The 16,259-nt window shown below is 38.4% G+C and overlaps 1 long non-coding RNA gene across 1 annotated transcript; it reads right to left on the bottom strand.

Annotated features, from left to right (window-relative positions):
• Positions 1 to 410: 410 nt before the first annotated feature.
• On the bottom strand, positions 411 to 1,857 carry LOC121977544. The gene is made up of 3 exons (XR_006110910.1): positions 1,777 to 1,857; positions 1,519 to 1,575; positions 411 to 450 (listed from the first exon to the last, which is right to left on the bottom strand). It is a non-coding gene; the product is annotated as an uncharacterized LOC121977544 (long non-coding RNA).
• Positions 1,858 to 16,259: the final 14,402 nt, after the last annotated feature.

Raw genomic sequence — 16,259 nt, 5'->3', positions numbered from 1 at the left:
TTATTTAAAATCATTATTTTTATATTTACGAAACTATTATTTTTCTTTTACCATGTCTAGATTCGAATTTTACATATAATCAACTCAGCTAATGATTTCAAACTCATACCAAAATAATAGAATTCTGACATTGAAGTAATATTAGTATTTAATTACATGAGAAGCTATTAAATATCAAAATTAACACTAATTCTGTTTCAAAGTAGATAGTGATATTCACAAATAAAACAAAAGAGCACAAAATAACTAGCCGACCTCGAAGCCAACAATCTGTTTACTTCTACTAGCTACACTCAAAAATTATTATCGGCTTGAGAACAGGACAAAACAGTACAGTAATTACTACCACAATATTGAAGAAGTAGCTTGTCTTTCTCAATCTATTACAGGAATAAGCAATTGGATTTTGCCTAGGATCTTTGTGAGCTTTGAACAGATTGAACAGTTGGCCTGAAATATAAACAAAAAATTACAGTCAATAGTTTGAACCAAAAAATTACTTCTACTAGCTATTTTCTATAAATGAACCAAAACTCATTACTCAGAAATGAAATGATTGCAGAAAAAAAGAAAGAAAGCTTGCAGAAATACAACGTTTCTTCAAACTGCAGAAAGAAAGATTGCATAAATGAAACGCTTTCTTCTTTGCAAACGCTTTCTTGCAAAAAGCACTATTGTTGCAGAAATGCAACGTTTCTTCAAACTACAAAAATATGTTTCAAGTTCATACATGAGCATTACTGATGGCTCTCAAAAGAAACAAAATAATCATTAGAGACGAATGAATGAATACTCACATTAACCAATATTATACAAGGTTAACAAATCAACATACCAATGAGCTTACAGGAATTGTCTTGTTCTAGAAATAGCTCAAAAGCCACATTCAAACAGAAATGCCAAAAAGGTGAACAACCCATATAAGAAACTTCCGAACATAAATGGAGGTACTCAGAGAATACCCACTGCTATTGATCAACATTAGAGTTGTGAAGGTTACAACATTGCTATGGTGACTTCATAGCAAACAATAAAAAGTTGCATAAAGAACCAAACACCAAATTTTACCATCAAACATTAGTAAAAGTTTTAGACATTTCAAATCAAAATAAACGAGTTCAAAATGTGAAACTTTGCTAGAGAATCAACTATAATATGATAAACTGTGGTTTGTAGTACTCAGTATTACATCCATTTCTCAGTTTTTGTCTTATGTTGCATTTGTGTTTTTTATTTCATATTTACATAAAGTATATATCTTGTAATACAAGCAAATATCCTGAAGTTCAATAATACAGATCTATAGTAAGCTTCTACGCCTACAACCAATGAAGTTCTATAAGAACTTCTTATGAGACATCAGTTGAGGTTTGTGTTGTTTACATTCCTTTCTAATTTTAATAGAGAATGATCATGGCCAGCATACGAGTGAACAACTTCAAGGAAATTCAACAGCATTATACTTTAACAAGGGCCTTAACTAGATTGAATAACTTACTTAAAAGAAGTAATGTCTACCTGAACATTGCTTTCTTCCATTAAAACCTCCTTAGCTTTTTCGCAAAGCACCCTAACCTGAAATTTTATTTAAAAACTTATAAATATAGTTATTAACTCACAATGATAAACTGCAAGAAATTCCAAATATTATTTTCATAGAGAAAAAAAAGAACACTAAACAAACATTGGACTACAAAAGCTAATGTCTTAACGATGCGAACTCGTTGTGAACTTTTAGCAATTAGCAAGACACAAGAAGGGAATAGAAGCATTTACCTCTATTCCTTGTTAATAGAACAAACAGTTAATGCATGTAACTAGAGGAGTCCTCCTATAACTTGAGTAATATTTCATAAATTTCCAAAGACTTATGAAAAGATACAATAGAAACCTCTACGAATATTTTTTCTATATAACTTACAAGAAAAATCAGCTCAATCAAAAACTGAATTCCGAATGACATGTTGATCAGATAAACTATTTCCCATCATCTCTAACAAATTAAAGCATTTATAATTGTATCAAGGAGAAATAATTAAGTCACATTGGACAAATAAATCATCAGATTATTCATTAACAAGCGACACTAACCCACCCCATAGTCCAACAAAGAACGGCTTAATAATAAAGGAACCCCAAATTAAAGCAATGCAGCCAGAAACTCAAGATAAGTAATCAGCAATAGTTCAAACACAGCTCTACTTTGTCAAGAATTGCAAATGCAGTTGCAATGGAGTTTGATATCCATTTATGGTGAAAACCCAAATTTAAAAGCGAACAAAAGTGTAGATATAACAATGAAGCAGATAAGAAAGGGGAAAAACTCAAGAACACCCTTGCAGCAGGATCCGAAACGACAAAGAGTCACTCCATGACAAAAGAATATCTCCAAATTCTCTACTTGTAGCAGTCGCAATGAAATTAATAACAAAGGAAATTGGATGGAGGGCATCAATCTGAAGAAAAACCCCCTTTTTTTTTATCGCCAGTAGAAGCGAAAGGAGAGTCTTTTCTGTGACCAAAGCAGCCTCGGCGACGAACAATAGCACTACGGAGCATAAAGCAGCTCTGCTGCTCTGGGTTCGACAGAGAACCTACATCTCTACAAAATACACACCAAAACCCTTCAAAGAAACCAGCAACAAGAAGAAAAAAAGATGAGAAATAGAAGCCTACAATTGCAGCCCTCTATCGTGGCAAAGCACAAACCGAGAAGCGAAGAATCCCGCTAGACCGAGGAGGGAGCGTAGCAGAGAGACGCCTCCGATCCGATGCTACCACGCTAGATCTCCGAGTCTCCTTCGAGGATTAGGGTTTTAGGATATGCTGGGAGCCATGATCCTGTTCAAGCCGTCGAAGCATATGGTGGTCCAGGTTGCCATGGGTGTCCAAGGCCGGCACTGGACTCACGCTCATCTTGTCCTCCTTATACCAGTCACCGCCTCAACGTCGGGGGCGAAGGAGGCGAAGAGATGGGTGGATCTATCGTGGTCAATCGCCTCAGCACCGGGATCTGCCGCTTGACGAAGGTGTGGTCTTGACGGAGAGGAGTTCGGAGGAGTGGTTCGCAGAGAGGGGTTCGCCAGAGAGGGGTTTACCAGAGAGGAGTTGGATGGAGAAGGCCGCATGAGATGAGGAGTTGGGAGAAGGGTTCGGGATCAAAAATGATCGGAAGATAGGAGTTGGGAGAAGGGTTCAAGTTTTCTACTCCTTACTTAGATCCAACGGTTTGCATTAATCAAGATTTAGATGTGAACTTAACAATAGACAACACTTTTTAAAAAACGTTGTCGTAGACACTAAAAAAAAGTCTAATAGACAACGCTTTTTACGAAACATTGTCTTTGACCCGTAAAAATCACTAATAGACAATGGTTTTTAGAAAAGCGTTGTCTATTAATAAGAAAATAATGAAATAGACAACGCTTTTCACTAAAAGCATTGTTAAAAAAAATAGACAATGCTTTTTACAAAAAACGTTGTTGTTTAAGTGTTGTAGAATCCCAATTTTCTTGTAGTGAGATTTTATATCTTATGATACAATGATGACTATTCAATCATCCTAACATGTGCATTGAGTAGTTTTGAATACAGGTGTGCTTGCAAGTCGCACAATGTTCAACCCTGTATGGAAGCCAAGTATGGTGATATGATGGGTTACATGAGTTGTGATCTAGTGATGAAATTAAAATGTCCTTGTGTGTAAGTGGGAGATGTTAATAACTTATTCCCACGACATTCATATGGTGTTATAGTAATGTATGCCCATTATGGGGCATTCAAATGAGATAATAGGGTTATCTCATGACTTCACTAACATAAGTGAATGTTAATAACTCCATCTCATAACTCCACTAATATAAATGACTCCATTAACATAAGTGAATGTCAGTAATCCCCTAATGGAATGACTATCCATATTCTTATCTTATCCTATAAATTCATACTTCTTGTATAAAGTATGTGTGAGAGAAAAAGAAAGAAAAGGGAAGGGAGTCTAAGAAAGAAGAGAGTTGTAATATCTATCTTGTTGAGAAGAACAAAAGAAGGCTATCGTCACACATCACTAGGTTGAGGGTTAAAACATTGTGACATAACATTGATAATTCGAGATACGTGACTATCATCTCAACTTCGAGCAGTCCGTGGCTAGGGTTTCTAACAATTCTAAAGGTTTGCAGTACTGGAGATTAGTGCATCACCAACTAAGGTACAAATTTAATTTCTACAAACTAAAAGTAAATTTATATGTTTTACTTTTATCTACATCCAACACACTTGATTTACCTCAAGGGGAAATTAAGTTGGGATTAGCAACCAATGAAAGAAGACTCTCCTTTACTGAAATAGTTATTGGAATGTGAAACCTCTTAATGAGTTTGGTGGAACAAAAAACTACAATGGTTAGTCTGCTTTCATGCTAGAGTATTGGTGTGCTTCCGGAGACTATCATTTTCTCAAACCGAAAGATAGAGTTCAACTAATTATGAAAGACATATGGAATTTTTTTTTTGCCTTCAAAGTACTAATTTATTATGTGTCTTGGAGCAAAGAACTTATTATTAACAAAAGACATAATTTCTTACATAAAAATTGATGGTATATGTGACTTGTATAGCAATGAATTGGATATGTTGCAGCGCCTATTTTTTGTCTATGGAAGCATTGGGTGAATATCAATCGTGCTATGTTGACGTTAAAGAGTGTCAATAAATGGATGCATAAAGAAGCAAGAGAAATCTCATGGCAGAATTGAGCAAAGAGAATATCTCTAGTCTAGCAGTATTTATCAAGTATGGATGACTTACAATCAAACAGTCCTTGAATCTCCTTTTGTCTCGAAGTCTTGTATTATTCATCAAATAAAAATTCAAGTGTATAAGATTATGTTTGTTTTACACCCTAATATTCAAGTCTTGTCTACGCAATGTATAGTTGACATGACGTGTATGTTTCATACATATATTTTCAATAGTATTTAGTATTCATTTATTTCATTACATGAGCATATTTTGTATAATTTCTTAGTTTTTGTATTCTTTTTTATCTTTCTAGTTAGAAATACTATTATTTGTGTATTTTATTGATAGACTATGAAGTCGAAGCTCACTTTGAAAAGAAAACCTTAGAAGTAAGTATTCCAGCATGATGCACGGTTTGATCGTGTCCTGTGACATGACCGTGCATCACCCTTAGAGCAGAACGAGCCTCGAGGTGTCTATTGGAACTTCCAGTATCAAACACAATTTGGCAATTTCCCCTGACATGGTCATGTTCGATTGACAATTGATGTCCAGAGTGTCACAAGGTTAGGCCATGCTTTCGAACACGATCGTGATATAGTGGTGGCACGTCATACTTGAATCGGAAGACTTTAGAGGCAATAAAAGGACCAAAAGGGCATCTGTTTGAGACATCAAGGGGTTTCTTGTTTTTGAGCCATGCTTTTTAACACAGTCGTGACATGGTGGTGGCACTCCTGTTTTTGAGGAAAGTCATACCTGAATTGGAAAACTTTGGAGGCTATAAAAGGACCAAAGGGGCATCTGCTTGAGGCATCAAGGGGTTTTCCATGATAAGGAACCTTAGGAGAGAGTCATCTTCCAAAGAGCTGCGAGGATTCCATCCACCGGGAGGCTAGGAGATCTTCTGAAGATGACATCAACACCTGCGATTGAACTTTCTTACTCTTCTCTCTTTCATGTGAGTTGTAATGTGCTTAATTCCATGTCTTCAGCTTGTATCTCCATATTAATGGAGTAGTTTTCTTAATTCTAGGATTAGGGAGTAATCTATCATTAACTTGATATTTGTGTGTTGATATTTATCTTTGTTTTATCGCATGATGTGTTGAACCTTAATGTAGTTAGCGCACTTAACATGTTAATAAATCTTAACAAATATTAACACAAATTTTGGGGCGAGGAGGAAGAACCGAAAGGCAAACTTCGATCCCGAGCCTATAATAAATAGACTTTTGGGTTGTTCATGAAAGTAGTCTAAAATCTTCTGAGGATTCCATTGGCTATCATAGAGTGTAAGGGGTCTACCTCAATTCAACGTCATGAAGTAACATTGTAGTTTAGGTGATTGCAGGATTCTTGTGATAGGTGCCTTTAATAGAAAGCGATAACCTTAGTACGACTACAATGAAAATAAGTCACATTTGGATAGATACACCGGTGTAAACTCAAAAGGAAACATCAATTACCTTGTGATTAATCACCTTCAAGCTTGATTAACTTGAAGTAAAAGAGAGACCATAACCACATTATCAAGGATAGTTACGGTGAAATCGAAGTCCTACCATTACTCTTTAAGATTGATATTGATTTTTTTCACAACTTCACGCTTGCTTCTTAATTCAATTTCTTTTGCAACCAATCACTATAAATAAATAAAATGATTTTAGTGATGGAAATTAGTGACAAAAAAATCCCAGTCCCACCCCCAAAATCCCACCATTTTCCAAAGTCCTACTCCCCATTCCAGCGATGGCAACAACGATAGAGATGACTACCTGCCTAATCCACTCCGGCCGTGAGCTCGAGACTTGTTGTTTCATACTATAAAAGGTGCTCCCAGGTAGAGGCTACTTAAGTTGGCTTCGCGGTAATTTACTAAGTAGCGCTCCTAAAGTTATAAATTTACTAAAAGACACATTTACCAAAGGGAGCACCTTTTCAAATGCAATTCCTATTTTACCCTCCTGACAATCTGACTTTTTCTATCATTTTTTTTTCTCTACCATTTTTCTCTTTCTTCTTTCTCTTCTCTTTTTTACAGGCATGCATAACATATGAATAACATTACATAGATTTATTCAATTTTTAATAACATTTTAATACATTTGAAGAAGTCAAAATAAACAATGGATAGCATATTTAAACTCCTTGCAAACTCAGAAATCCACTGGAACTGAAATGAGTATAATTGAAGCTCTCTAAGTCCATCAGTGGACTTCGATCAAAATCCACTCATGGACCTAGAGAGCTCCGATTGCACTCATTTCAGTTCCTATGGATTTATGAGGTTTTAAGGAGTTCAAATATTATACCCATTAGTTATTTCAACTTTTCAGAGTTGTTAACATATAACAAGGAAGAATCATCAAAAAGGCTCACGTTAGGTCTAATATGGAATCATATCAGGCTCAATGTGGGCCTAATATGACGTGGGCCTGATATGACATGGGACTGATTGATATGGAATGATATCAGACCCACGTTGGGCCTGATATGATTCCATATCAGGCCCAATATAGACTTTTTGATGATTCTTCCATTTTACATGTTAACATCTATGAAGAGCCGAAATAAATAATGGATATCATATTTGAACTTCTTGCAACCTTAGAAATCCATAGGAACTGAAATTGGTGCAATCAGAGCTCTCTAGGTCTATCAGTGAATTTCAGTCATAATCCACTAATGGACCTAGAGAGCTCCGATTGTACCTATTTCAGTTCCTATGGATTTTTAAGATTACAAAGAGTCCAATGGTGTTGTCCATTACATATTTCGACATCTCCAAATGTTGAAATATTATTTAAAAAACCAGCTAAAATATAAACTAATTCATATCAAGCACACATTAGGCTTGATATTAAATTATATCAGGCTCACGTGACTCTAAAATGTAATTACATAAGATAGACTCCACTATATTGCTATGGAGAAGGGATTTTTTTTTAGCCATTACTTTTGTTGATGTGATTCTTGCTTTTTGAACTTGGCATTTAGTTACTACAAAATTAGAGTATAGATATACTTTCCTTAGTCAACTATAAATTCAAGTATTATCTATATGCAGTTTGAAAATATAATGTTTTGCGGGAAAAAAATTATTGAAAATGAGACACTTCAACTGGTTGGATTCATTTCACAAGTTGTTTATCATATTTGTAGGTTAAAATTCAAGCAACTGTTGAAAATGTTTCTAGAGAGGAGTTTGAGCAATATTTCCATAGTCATCCTTAGGGCTATAAATGAACCAAGTATTCGTGAACAAGTTTGGTGTTCGGCTTGGTAAGAGCTTGTTTATGTTCGTTCAATATACACAAGATTAATTAAATGAATAAGCTTGAACAGCTCATTAAACTAAACAAACAATCTTGAACATATATGTGTTCAACTCGTTAATGTTCGCGAACAACGTTCATGAACAATGTTATTGAACAACGTTCGTGAACAACGTTTATAAACCATATTTATTAATAAAACTCTTTTCAATATGCTAAATAAATAATAAAATAAAATAAACAAATAAGTTTAAATTATCAAGCTCAATAACCAATCAAACAGCAAAAGTTTTCAAACAATCAAACAAGCTTAAATTGAGAACTCGATAACATCTAAACAAATCAAGCTCAAGCCAAGCTTGAATTGAGAGCTCGATAACATCTAAACAAGCCAAGCTCAAGTCAAGCTTCAAACAAGCTCAAGCTCATAAAAAATAAATCAATCCAAGCTTGAACAATCATTTCAAAAGCTTGGTTCATTTTAAGCTCGGCTCGGCTCGACTCGGTTACCTTATCAAACAAGCTTGAACACTCCAAAACTCGGCTCGGCTCGGCTCGTTTATAGCCCTAGTCGTCCTCGAGGAAGTCAACTTGGAGCAATTGTCGGCAAGCATGTATGTTCTATTTATCTTTATTTTTTTTCATGCATAGCAATAGAAAACTATATTTCCCAACATGGGCCTGATATGAAATGATATCAGGTCCAATATGGACCTGATATCATTCCATATCAGGCCCAACATGAATATTTTTAATGATTTTTGTTTATTACATTTTAAAATCTTTAAAAAGTTAAAATAAATAATAGATGGCATATTTGAACTCCTTGCAACCTCAAAAATCTATAAGAATTTAAATGAGTACAATCAGAGCTTTATAGGTCCATAAGTGGGTTTTGACTAAAATCCACTTATGGACCAAGAGAGCTCTGATTGCACTCATTTCCTTGTTACATGTTAACAACTCTGAAAAGCTTAAATAAATAATGCATGTCATATTTAAACTCCTTACAACCTCAAAAATCCATCGGAACTGAAATGAGTACAATCGGAGCTCTCTATGTTCATTAGTGGGTGTAACGACCCGCCTCCTACTGACACTAAGCTGCGAGGCCGGACCGTTACATTATGCTGTGCTAAGCTATAAGGTGCGGAAAACCGTACTAATTAAAATCTTACTCTGCTAATGACTATTACAGTCTGTAGGACTAGGTTCAAAGACCTTTCCATTGACATGCATACACTAGGGAAGGAACCCGAACCTTAGTCCCATAAAAATTGTAGCAAGACTAAATGTACTATAAAATGCTTCTTTTGCATTTATCTAAACTATGGAAATGCCTATAGTGGCATATTACTGAACTAAGCATTAAACCAAACACTTGGTGTGCGCTAATTCACACCCTATATACTGAAAATTCTGCATATACCCAAACTAATGCATAAAACGTACGAAGAGCTACTTATACTGCAGGTGAGGGGTTTCTTACCTCTTGCGCAAGTTTTCTTACGATTCTAATCGCTAGTTTTCCGGTGAAGAAGATCTTTTCGACGATCTCCTTGCGTCTACGTGTTCTTCTCGCGGAGAAGAGCGTCCTCGTGTCGGAGTTGTTGCCGGAGGGAGCCCTTATGACCCTAGAGATGAAACCTTAGCCTTTCCTTGGCTTAATGTGCCGAGAGGGTGAGGAAGAGAAGTGGCGTCGGCGGTGAGGGTTTGAGGGAAAAGAAAAGTTGCGTTCCCAAATCCCTCCTCACTTAATTGTTTCCTATTTATATTAAGTGATTTATTTGGCCAACTCAAACATAAATATAATTGATCCTCTCTTCTTTCAGCACACCCCTGCTGGGCCACATGGTTACTTAATCTATCTAAAAGTCATAAGGTCCGATAGGTCTCGGGTTCGATTCCCGCTTAAGCTGTTTTCGTTTCTTATTTATTTTTGTTACCTCCGCTACTCTAAAAATTCCATAAAAATATCCTAAAATTCCAGGAAAATAATAGAATACTTCTACTAATTTATTTGGAAATTTTCGGGCGTTACAATCCCCCATACCTTATAAAAAGTTCGTCCTCGAACTTAGAATAACTCTGGGTACTTCTGTCTCATACTGGCTTCTGTCTCCCAAGTTGCCTCTTCTGTTGTGTGACTTTGCCAAATAACTTTTACTAATGGTACCTCTTTATTCTGCAATTTCTTAACTGCTCGGTCTAGTATCTGAATAGGTCGACTGTCATAGCTGAGGTCTTCGCGGACTTGTACCGACTGGGGCTCAATCACCTGGGTGGCATCTGGGATATGCTTCTTCAGCATAGAGATATGAAATACATTGTGGATAGCTGACATCTCATGGGGTAGCTCTAGCTCATATGCTACCTTGCCCACTCTTCTAGTGATAAGGTATGGTCTCACATATCTAGGACTTAATTTGCCCTTCTTCCCAAAATGCATTACTCCCTTCATGGGTGACACTCGGAGAAATACTATATCCCCAACTGAAAACTCTAGGGGTCTGCGCCGTGTATCAACATAGCTTTTCTGGCGGCTCTGAGTTGTCTCTATCCTCTGGTGGATCTGCTGTATAGCTGCTGTGGTATCTGCTACTAGATCTGTCTGAAGTTCTAGTTCTTTCTGTTCATCACTTTCATACCAGCAGATTGGAGATCTACACCTCCGCCCATAGAGAGCCTCGTAAGGTGTCATACCAATAGTGGCCTGATAGCTATTGTTGTATGCAAATTCTGCTAAACTCAGATATTTGCACCAACTTCCCTTGAAGTCTAGGGCACATGCTCGGAGCATATCTTCAAGTACCTGATTCACTCGCTCCGTCTGACCATCTGTCTGAGGATGGAAGGCTGTACTAAATTTTAACTTGGTGCCCAATGCTGACTGTACACACTCCCAGAAGTGTGATGTGAATCTACTGTCTCTGTCTGAAATAATGGTCCGTGGGACTCTATGTAGTCTAACGATCTCCTTGAGATACAACTGAGCTAGCTGCTCCATGGAGTAGGACATCCTGATAGCAAAGAAGTGGGCTGATTTAGTCAACCTGTCAATTATTACCCAGATGGAATCAAAACCATTCGTGGTTCTGGGTAATCCCACTATGAAATCCATGGAAATATCCTCCCACTTCCATTCCGGGATCTGAATGGGCTGCAGAACTCCTCCTGGTCTCTGATGTTCTGCCTTGACCCTCTGGCAGGTCAGACAAATACTAACATATCTAGCGATGTCTCTTTTCATCCCAGGCCACCACAAACGTTTCTTCAGGTCTTGGTACATTTTGGTGGAGCCCGGATGCATCGCATAGGGAGTCCTGTGAGCCTCGTCTAAAATCTTTCTCTTTAGTTCCTCCTGATCTGGAACACAAAGTCTGTCACCAAAATATAATACTCCACTATCTGAGACCCTGAACTCTCCCCATTCTGATTCTGTCAACCCTTGCTTGATTTTCTGAATTTCAGGGTCTTGACCCTGAGCTGTCTGGATGTCACCAAGTAGGGTAGATGCTAAAGTCATAGTAGAGAGCTATCCCGCTATAAGTTCGAGACCAAAATCGGTAATCTCCTTCTGTAGGGTTGGTGACATGGCTGCCAGGGATAGTAAGGTGGCACTAGACTTCGCCACCTTATTGGCCTTCCCGGTGGTGGAGGATGTCTATATCGTAGTCCTTGACCAGCTCGAGTCATGCATATTCGATCCTTCGAGTGAAGAAGTACTTCAAACTCATGATCTGATACACTCTGCACCGAGCTCCATACAAGTAATGTCTCCAAATTTTGAGAGCGAGACAATCACGTAAGCTCAGCAAGCTCGAGGGTAGTTCCTTTCATAATCCTTGAGTGGTTCGGAAGCATAGTCATCACCTTGCCATTTGCATCGATCGCTCCTAGTCCCAACTTAGAGGCATCACTATAAATGTCAAAGCTGTCTGTGTTTTCTGGTAGAGCCAGAATGGGAGCACTGGTCAATCTCCTCTTTAGCTCACTGAAGCTATTCTCACAGTTCTCTGTCCACTGAAATTTTCTGTTCTTTCTAGTAAGAGCTGTCAGTGGGGAGGCTATCCTGGAGAAGTCCTCTACGAATTTTCTGTAATAACCTGCTAGTCCCAAAAAGCTTCTGATCTCACTGACGTTCTTAGGTCTTTTCCAGTTACTCATAGCCTCTATTTTACTGGGGTCTACCATAATACCATCCTTGGAGATGATGTTGTAGGACCGTTGCGGCCGGCTAGGAGGGGGTTGGATATCCTGCAAACATAAAAAAGACAAACCCTCCTCGAACTATTTAAGCTAACACTTGCATATATAAAGTAAGCTGATAAATTAAAAGCATAAAGAAAAAAGCGAGGCACAAAAGGTTTACTTGGTTACAACCGATGTGGTTGTTAATCCAAGGAAGATTAAGCTCACTAAAAATCTCCTTCAGGCGGAGAAGCCTCGTACAGCAATGTAGCGCAGAAAACAGAAGCTTAGACTAAAAGAAAGCGTGCAAGCACTGGATTTACAATCAGTGAGTTCATTGAAAAGCTTCTAGACCAAGGCTATATTTATAGCCTTAGTCGGGGCGCCTGGGAGATAAAATTTTGCCCAAATCGAGTCAAACTCGATCCGTCAACTTTATCGCTCAAGGTGCCCTGTTCCGGCCCGGAGGTTCGAGCGTCGGACCCAAAGTCAACTCGTTGACTTTTTCCGTCTGGCCGTCCGCTTGCCAGCCTCGTCTCGGTCCAGGTCTTCTGTTCCGGCCCACTAGCTTGGGTGATCTCGGCTATCCGAATAGGCTCACCCAACCCATGTTCCTCTCGAGGCAGCCTTCCTTCCTTCCGTCCCTCGAACGCTGCATGTTCTTCTCTCCCACCGTGTACTCTTCGCATGTCTCGTCCCTGACGCACCGAGCCCCTGCCTCTCTGCCGCCCTCCGCCAGCCGCCTCGCCGACTTCCTGTGTTCCTAAGCTCCTGCACACTTAGACACAAGGGTTAAACAAACGCAAGACCTAACTTAGCTTGTTTGATCACATCAAAACACCTTGGGATTCCAACAATCTCCCCCTTTTTGATGTGAGCAACCCAAGTTAAGTTAGGGTAAACACATGCAATAAAAACAATTTATATTCAAATAAGTCCAAATATTTTTCAAATGAAAAATTATATTACCTCCCCCTAGACTTAACATACTTCTCCCCCTTTGATCACAAAAAAATGGGGTTTCAAGAAAAACAATCTAAGGGTTTAACACTTAGAAAAATTATAGAAATTTATTTCAATATTTTTCGGAGAAAAAAAATATTTCCAAGTTAAAGAAAAAAATTTCTAAGTTAAAGAATGACTTTTTGAAAAATTTCTAAGTTTTCACCAGAAATAAATCTTTCTAAGCCCAAAAAGTTATGCAAGAAAATTAAAAAAAAATGATAGCATTAAAAAAACTTTTCTATGCATTTATTTTTATACTGATACTTATATTAGTAAGTTTTAAATTTCCATTTCAATTTTTCATAACTTCTCAAATTACACTTTTTCAAATATAAAGCCACAGATATTAAACATGCAATAATTTGTATCATGTTAATTTCTATTATTTTTTGAATTTCAACTTCACAAAAATATTCAAATAGCATAGATTCTAACTTGATAAAATTTTTCGACAATATAAAAAATTCTTTCGGCAATGTGCAAAATTCGTTCGAAAGAATATTTTGTAATTTGCAAGAATTTTTTAACAACAAAAATTCTAATTTACTGGAATCTATTAACAATAGATTTCTTAATCTGAAACACCTTTTCGGTGACTTAATTTCTAAATCGCAAAATTCTTTCGAGAGAGTAATTTGTAATTCAAAAAATTCTTCTAATTTGCATAATTCTTTTGTCAAAATATTTTTTAATTTGCAAATTTCTTTGGATAATATTTCAAATTTGCAAGACAAATTTGACAATTGATTTTCTAATTCAAAAAACTTTTTCGGTAATTCAATTTTTAAATCGCAAAAATCTTCAGGCAATTTTTCTATTGAATTAACCGGTTGTTCAGAGATAGAGACCATACCTTACTTACCTCGTTGGTCGTTGGTTCTCCCTCTGTTGAATTAATTTCTTCCGAAGATTCTCCCCCTTTATCGATCTCGGGATGTACTTACTGTTAATGCCTTGAATTTCTTCCGTCTCGGATTCTTCGATGACTCGATGTCTATTGAGGGACGGCTTCAATCGGTTCTTCATAGAGTTTTAAGAACTTTTCCCAAAGTTCTTTTATACTGTTGTATTCGCCAACTCTATCAAAGTCTTCGTTTGGTATTGCGGTTAAAATGTGAAACTCGCCCGACCGTTTCCATTGACTCCACGTTGCTTCTTGTTATATAGGCGTAGATCGAGTTCTTCTCCATTCGTTGTCTTTGGTGCTTCATAACCTGTTTTCATTATTGAGAAATACCAATATCAAAGTACCTCCATTTGTTGCTTCCGAAGCAAGCTCCCCTCGAATGTTGGTGGGTAGTCGCTAGCTCCGGCCATTGTTTTGTTGCTTCAGACGGTTAGTCCTTCCGAGGCGCGTCTGCTCTGATACCACTTGTAGGACCGCGCCGGCTCTAGAGGGGGTTGGATATCCTGCAAACATAAAAAGACAAACCCTCGAACTCTTTAAGCTAACACTTGCATATATAAAGTGGTGATAAATTAAAAGCATAAAGAAAAAGCGAGGCACAAAGGTTTACTTGGTTACAACCGATGTGGTTGTTAATCCAAGGAAGATTAAGCTCACTAAAATCTCCTTCAAAGGAGAAGCCTCGATAGCAATATAGCGCGAAATGGCTTAGACTAAAAGAGAGCTGCAAGCTTTGGATTTACAATCAGTGAGTTCATTGAAAGCTTCTAGACCATATTTATAGTTTAGTGCGCTGGAAGGGTTCCGGCGCCTGGGGATAAACTTATCCCCAACGCTTAGATCGAGTCAAAACTCGATCTGGTCAACTTTACTTTCAGGCGCGAGGGTTCCGGCGCCCGAGGGTTCTGCGCCTCAACCCCAAAAGTCAACTCTGGTTGACTTTTTCCGTCCGGTCGCTCCGCTTCGGTTCAGCTCGTCTCGGTCCGAGTCTTCTGTTCCGACTCCACTAGCTTGGGTGATCTCGGCCATCTGGAATAGGGCTCACCCGAACCCATGTTCCGGCCTTCTCCTCGAGCAGCCTTCCTTCCCGGTTTCTCGTCCCTCGAACGCCGCGCACGTTCTTCTCATCCACCGGTGTACTCTTCCGCGGTCACCTCGTCCCTCGGACGCACCGAGCCCGTCGGCTCTCTCCCGTGCCGTCCTTCTCGCTAGCCGCGTCTTCCGCTAGACTTTCTATGTTCCTAAGCTCCTGCACACTTAGACACAAGGGTTAAACAAACGCAGGACCTAACTTAGCTTGTTTGATCACATCAAAACACCTTGGGGTTCCAACAGATGTGACCCAAAAAGGCTACCTGATCTAGCCAGAATTCACACTTTGTGAACTTGGCATACAGCTGATTCTGCCGAAGAATCTGTAGTACTATCTTCAGGTGCTCTGCGTGTTCTTCCTGAGTTCTCGAATAGATAAGGATGTCATCGATGAATACGATAATGAACTTATCTAAGTATTCTCTGAATATCCTGTTCATGAGGTCCATGAAAGTAGCTGGAGCATTTGTCACGCTAAAGGGCATGACTACGAACTCATAGTGTCCGTATCTGGTCCTGAAGGCTGTCTTGGGTATATCACCTTCTTTAACTCTCACTTGGTGATATCCCGATCTGAGATCTATCTTAGAGAACACTACTGCTCCCTTTAGCTGATCAAACAGGTCATCTATTCTGGGAAGAGGATACCTGTTCTTGATTGTGACTTGGTTTAGTGCTCTGTAATCTATACACAGGCGCATGCTCCCGTCCTTCTTCTTCACGAACAATACAGGCGCTCCCCATGGTGAGTGACTAGGACGTATGAAGCCCTTGTCAAGCAGCTCCTGTAGTTGCTCCTGAAGCTCCTGAAGTTATGCTGGAGCCATGCGGTAGGGTGTTTTGGAGATGGGATTTGTACCGGGAATGAGTTCTATCTCGAATTCAATCTCCCTGTCTGGTGCTAGGCCTGGTAACTCTTCAAGAAAGACTGCTGGGTGGTCACATATGACTCGGACCTCCTCTAGATTTCGGTCCTTGTCCTGGCTGCTACTGACTACATGTGCTGAGAATCCCGTACATTCTGAATCTAGTAGTTTCTGTGCC

The sequence above is a fragment of the Zingiber officinale genome, chromosome 4B (genome assembly GCF_018446385.1).
Source record: "Zingiber officinale cultivar Zhangliang chromosome 4B, Zo_v1.1, whole genome shotgun sequence".
Classification (NCBI taxonomy): domain Eukaryota; kingdom Viridiplantae; phylum Streptophyta; class Magnoliopsida; order Zingiberales; family Zingiberaceae; genus Zingiber; species Zingiber officinale.
Note: the sequence above shows the minus strand (reverse complement) of the source record. Positions and strands in the feature narration are given on the sequence as shown.